The sequence below is a fragment of the Hipposideros armiger genome, unplaced genomic scaffold (assembly GCF_001890085.2).
Source record: "Hipposideros armiger isolate ML-2016 unplaced genomic scaffold, ASM189008v1 scaffold_310, whole genome shotgun sequence".
Lineage (NCBI taxonomy): Eukaryota > Metazoa > Chordata > Mammalia > Chiroptera > Hipposideridae > Hipposideros > Hipposideros armiger.
This window is the reverse complement of record NW_017731660.1, coordinates 1,126,139-1,133,078: the sequence shown is the minus strand read 5'-3', so window position 1 is coordinate 1,133,078 and position 6,940 is coordinate 1,126,139.

The following is a 6,940-nucleotide window of genomic DNA, read 5'->3' as shown; positions in this document are numbered from 1 at the left end:
GAGAAAAAAAGTACAAAACCGGAGGTATCACACTTCCTTATTTCAAACTATACTACAAAGCTGTAGTAACCAAAACAGTAACTGGCAGAAAAAAGAAAAAGAAAACACACATGGATATCAGTAGAACAGAATCAAGAGCCCAGAAATAAACCCACACATGTTTCAACAACTAATTTACAGCAAAGGAGCCAAGAACATACAATGAAGACATGAAAGTCTCTTCAATAAATGGTGTTGGGAAAATTGGACAGCCACATGCAAAAGCACGAAACTAGACCACTGTCTTACACCATATAAAAAGTAACTCAAAGTGGATTAAAGACTTGAATGTAAGACCTGAAAACATGACAAACATAGAAGAAACAGGTAGTAAGCTCCTTGACATCCATCCTAGTGATGTTTTTGTGGACTCAATTCCAAAAGCAAGGGAAACAAAAGCAAAATAAACAAATGGGACTACATCAAACTAAGACGTTTTTGCACAGTGAAGGAAGCCATCAAAAAAATGAAAAGACAACCTACCAAATGGGTGAAGATATTTGCAAATCATACATCTGTTAAGAGGTTAATACCCAAATTATATAAAAGAACTCATACATATCAACAACAATAGAACAAACAACCCAATTGAATGGGTAGAGGATCTGAAAAATAGACATTTTTCCAAAGAAGACATCAGATTGTCAACAGGCACATGAAAAAGTGTTCAACACTGCTAATTACTAAGGAAGTGCAAATCAAAACCACAATGAGATCTCTCCTCAAACCTGTTAGAATAGCTTTCATCACAAAGACAAGAAATGACAAGTGTTGGAGAGGAAGCAGAGAAAAGGGAGCCCTCATTCACTGCTGATGGGAATGTTAACTGGTGCAGTGACTATGGAAAACAGTATGGAGGTTCCTCAAAAAGTTAAAAATAGAACTATCTATGACCCAGCAATTCCATTCTGGATATTTATCTGAAGAATACAAAAACACTAATTGGAAAAGATATATGCAGCCCTATGTTCACTACAGTATTATTCACAATAGCCAAGATATGTGTCCTTCTGTGGATGAACGGGTAAAGAAGATGTGAGATATATAGATATGTATATGAGATAGACAGATGATACATAGTTAGATAGATATAGCCATACATACCATGGAATACTACTCAGCCATAAAAACACATGCGAAATCCTGCCATTTGTGTCAACATGGACCTTGAGGACATGGACGCTAAGTGAATAAATCAAACAGAAAAAAACAAATACCATATGATTTCCCTTATATGTGAAATATAAAAACAAAACAAATGAACAAAACAAAAGCAAAGTTACAGATGCAGATTGGTGGTTACCAGAGAGGAGGGGGTGGATGGGGGGGAGTGAAACAGGTAAAGAGCTCGACTATATGGTGACGGATGGACACCAGGCTTTTGGTGGTTAGCATGATACAGTACATACAGATGTCTATAATGTCACACACCTCAAACTTACGTAATGTTATCAACCAATGTTACCTCAATTAAAAACAAATTTAAAAAACCAAAATAATAAAAATAAAAAGCTTCTGCACAGCAAAGGAAACCAGCAACAAAATGAAAAGGCACCCTACAGAATGGAAGAAAATATTTGCAAATCATGTATCAAATAAGGGGTTAATATTGAAAATATATAAAAAACACATACAAAGCAATAAAACATCCAATTTAAAAATGGGCAGAGACTTTCAATAGACATTTTTCCAAAGGAAATGAAAATGCTAACTCGAAAAGATAAATGCAACTTTATGTTCATTGCAGCATTATTTACAATAGCCAAGATATGGAAACAACCTAAGTGTCCATTGATGGATAAATGGATATATATATATATATATATAGTGAATTATTATTCAGCTATAAAAAAGGAATGAAATCTTGCAATTTGTGACATGGATGTAACTTGAGGGCATTGTGCTAAGTGAAATAAGTCAGACAAAGAAAGACAAATACTGTATAATCTCACTTATATGTGAAATCTAAAAAAAAACAAAAGAGCTCTAGATACAGAGAACAGATTGGTGATTATCAGAGTGGGAGATGAGGGGGCCAAATGGGCAAAGGGGGTCAAAAAGCACAAATTTCCAGTTTTAAGTAAGTTATGGGGTGTAATGTACATTGTGGTGACTATAGTTAATGATACTGGATTGCATATTTGAAAGTTGCTAAGTGAGTAGATCTTAAAAGTTCTCGTCACAAGGGAAAAGAACCTTGTAACTGTGTGATGGGTGTTAACTAGACTTATTGTGGTGATCACTTCTCAGTATATACAAATATCAAATCATTATGTTGTTCACCTGAAATACAATGGTATATGTCAATTATATTTCAATTAAAATATTTTAAATAAATGGTAGCACTTCATATTCTTATTGGCCATGGATGTATAGGTTTATTTTGGGACTCTGTTTGGTCCCCATCCCTTGAGTGATGGGGAACTCACTCCTTTAAAGTCAACTCCTTCCAAATTGAGTAAGCTCTCACACTTGTAAAATGGAGCAAAAGTTTGCCTTACCTGAGTTCTTCCTTGTCATTCTCTGTTGTCTCTTTGGGTCCATGGAAAGCCTCTTCTCCCCCAGCTCCAAAATCCTGAGGGATGTGATGGATCCACTGTTACATTCCTCCAGCCCCTACTCCCTCAGTCAGCTTTCCTCCGCGGAAGGGGGTAATATTTATTAAGCACCTACATTTTCTAAAACACCAGGTTAAACCATGACAGCTTTTCTCACCTCTTCTGCCAAGGACACAGTGTTGAGTTGGTGTTGCATGCCTGAAGGGAAGAGGTCAGCCTCCCCAGTTCACAGAGGGAAAAACTGTCTAAGGAACACATAGCTAGTAATGAGACAGAGCCAAGGTTAGCACCCAGGCAGCCAGAGGCGGAGGAGTGAAAAGGGTCTTGCCAGATTATAATTCTCCCTCCCAGATGTGTGTCTTTGAGCAAGTGAGGCCCCCTCTGAGCTTCCTTTTCCTCATTTGCACAATGTTTACACATCATAAAATTGGACTTAGCTTCAAGATAACAAATCAAGTACAACAGGTCCTCGGATAATGTTTCATTCAACATCATTTTGTCATAACATGGATAAGGTACAGTAGGAACTTAACTCTTGTTTGTATCAGTTAACCTGCAGTAAAATTGGTTTCATTATATGTTGTTTCTCTTAAAGTCACAGAACTTGTCAACAACGTTGAGCAAGGGCTTACTGTACACATTGAAACCATTCATCCCACCGCAAACACTTAGAAATGGCAGGAAAACACTAACATGAACAAGAGACCATAGCAGAGGTGCCCAATGACAAGGGCGAAGCCCCCACTCAGCCACAGGAGGCTAGGACCAGTGCTGGGCCCTAACACGTGAGGCCAAGAGCACATGCTTCATAAGCCCTGAGCAGGTGCACAGCGGAGAAATCCTGAGTGACGATGCCTCACCCCTTCATGAAGTCCTCACAAACTCCCCAACTAGAAATTTGCATCTGAAGAAACAAAGATTAAGAGCAATCTAAAAAGGTTTTAACAACAAATATCTTAGATGACTCAAAGAGATCAAAGATGGAATAATGGCCATAAAACAAGAACAGGTGACTATGAAATGAGAACAGGTAGATATAAAAGAGCTCGGATATAAAAAGCAGAGTTAGGTGCCTCGTTAGCGCAGTAGGTAGCGCGTCAGTCTCATAAAAAGCAGAGTTGCTAGAATAAAAACTCAGTAGAAAGGGAAATGGAGACCCAGAGCTGGGAAGGAATTAAACAAGGTCACATCCGATTTTGGTGGCAAACATGGAACTGGAACCAAGGTGGAACTCAGGAGTCAGGCCCTCCAAGAACAATGGATGTTCTGTTTTCCTCTCACTCGCTCTTGTTTCTATTTCTTTCCCTGAAGTGTAAGGCTGGTGCGGAGTCCCTTCCTAGGTGACAGGCAGGGCTCCTGTTCCCTAACTGGGCGGTGAGACAGTAGACTTCCTGTGGAGATGGACAGCTAGCAGCCCTACTACCCTGGACCCTAAATCAAAGTACACAGAATCGGAGTGTCTGAAGGAGAGCTGGTTAAATGAAGCCAAGAAAAGCAGCCAATAGGGGCCAGCCAAATGGCTCAGTTGGTTAAGAGCTTGCTCAAGAGTTTGAGCTCTGAGCAACAGTGGTTCAAGTCCTGGCCTGAGCTGAGCTGCCGCTGAGCTGCCGCTGAGCTGCCAACAGATGGCAGGATGGCTCAGAAAAAAAAAAAAAAAAAAGCAGCCAATAGAATTGCCTTTTACATATTGGTCATTGGACACTGAGATTGTGCCTTAGCCTCTCTGAGCTTCAGTTTCCTCATCTGTAAAGTGGGTTTAAGGGTCTCCACTATAAGCAGGTGTTCTGAGAATTAAATGGGAAATTGTGTCTAAGACATCAGAGTTTTCTCTAATGGAACACCTTTCCAGGGCTTCATAGCCCTGCCCTTTGAGTTCAGACACCCCAGACAAGGACAAAGTTACATGCACATGGGAACCCATCCTCCAAAAGAGAACAGAGAGATTTAAAACTGTGAAGGGACATAAAAGGAGAGGGCACGGGGAGAAGATGAATCAAAGGAGAGCAAGAAGACTTCCCAGTCCCTTCCCCACACACGTGGCTTTCTTTTCTCCTGAGAGGATGCATGTTCTCTGCTGGGTGTGAGGCCTCAGGATACTCACAGGCACATCTGGAAACACAGTCCAGGTAATTACAAGAGGAATGCTAATTTGTCTTCCTTTCCACCGTGAGATACCATTTTCCCCATGTGAATTTGAAAGGGTTTTTTAAATGATAAAACCCAATGCTAGGAAGGATGCAGCCCTGTACTTGGGGTGGGGGTGGGCAGGCGTATAAGTTTCTTCCTGGCAAGACAACTAGGAAATACAAAGGGTGCCACTTGTCTCCCACGGAGGTCACTGCTCCAGGGTCCCCTTACCCGTTTGCTGGCCTCATTAGCCCCCCTCAAACACAGAGTTCCAGCCAAGGTTTCCAAAAGGCTGTTCTCTCATTTGCACGTGCTATTCCTTCTGCCTAGAACACTTTCCTCACCTCTTCCCCAGCCAAATCTCACTCATCCTACAGGGGACCCAGCTTAGATGTCACCTCCTACAGAAAGCCCACCAGACTGACCCCCTCTCAGGTCAGGAGCCTTTTCTGTGCCCAGGGCCCCGTGGGCTTCCACCATCACAGCAATAATTACTCTGGATCTGTGTCCCCGATGACATCCACCTCCATAAGACACTTGATAAATATAGGAAGAGTAACATGTTTGGAGAAAGATGTGAGTTTTGTGTGTCTTTGGGACCATGGACAGAGCAGTTCAGGTTGGGGTCAAACATTTGAAAGAACATTCTAAGAATTCTAGCACACCAACCAGCCTGGGCTGCCTTGGTGAGTAATGAGCTGCTCATCACAGGAAGGTTTGCAAGCAGGTGTGAGAAAATGCTTCCCTCAGTCCCTATTCATCATACTCAGAGAGCCGAGGCTGAGGCCAGGCCTCCTTCCAGGCCTGTGTTCAGAGCCCTCTGCCCCAAGCTCGTCCACGTGCCTCATACTCCCTCCTGGCTCAGTAGGCTGCCCAGGGGTGTTGGGGTCAGGGGGACCACAGGGCTGTTCCCACAGCTTTGACCAGCCCAGCCCATTCTTCAGAAAGCCTTGGGCCCTGACAAGGCTCCCAGACATGAAAGCCTTGGAATGGTCCCCACCTGGGCTTAATCAACACTCCATCTGCCATGGCAGGAGACATCATGCAGGGGCTGTGTGTGGGGTGCCCCAGTGTGTGCTCAGAGCCTGTATGTGCCTGGCCTCAGTGGTTCACACCTCACTTGGAGTAAAAACCAAAAAGTCCTGCATACTCTGCTCCCACCTCCCCCACCTGCCCCTCACTCTGCTCAGCCACTGGCCTCCTCGCTGCACCACAACACATTGGGCACATTCCCACCCCAGGGCCTTTGCATGGGCTGCTCTCTCTGCCTAGAACACTCCCCCACCCCCAGATATCAGCATGGGTGCTCCCTCTCCTGATGCCCACGACCCTTTCTGTCCCCAGGGGAGGGTCCCTACAACTGCCCAGTGTCTTTGGCTGGGGCCTCCTGAACCCCACATACCCAGGCCCATCCAAGCCCCCTAGGACTTGGCCTTTAAGTTCAAGGAAAGGAGCCATAAAAAGGGGGTCCCTGAGACACAGCAGCCAGCCCTTGTGCCCCACCAATGACTGCATTTGCAGGGACAGTCTTCAGGGGAGGGGGTCCCACCTCTTCCCCATGAGCAGGGCCCAGAGTCCCCCTGAGGCACCTGCTCCAACCAATATACACATACAGCAAGTGTTTGTGTGGAAACAGGAGGTCTGGGGGTGGAGGGTCCAGGGGGCAGGAGAGGTGCAGATGGAAAGCCAGGTGTAAACAGAAGACAGAGCAAAACACAGAAAGAGGGAAAGATGGGGCGAGCTGATCTTCACTAACTGCACCCCAGGGCACCCAGACTCTAGCACACAACAGCCCGAGGTCTGTACAAGTTGACTACCTGCAGCAGACATTGCATCATCCTCAGGGCCCCCCAGGAGCCATCCCAGGCCCGTCAGCCCTGGACCAGCAGGGCCCTGCAGCAGCCAGGCCCCCACAGCCAAGGACAATCACCACAACAGCCCAGCCCTGGCAGGGACAGTTCACCCCAGACCACGGAACCAACCCACACAGGCCTGGCAGCCAGAGCCCTGCCACCACACAGCTCCCTCAGATGTTTACAGCTGCTTCTCCACAACAGTCAGGTTGGACTCCCCAGTCACAGCTCCAACACTTCTCCACAGCCAGAGTCCAGGAACAGCTAGCCACCCCAACAGCTGTACCCCTGCTCTCCCAGTTGCTGCCTCCTGAGTTCACAGGAGCTGCCCAGGCCACCCACACCATCCCCTGCCCCCCAACC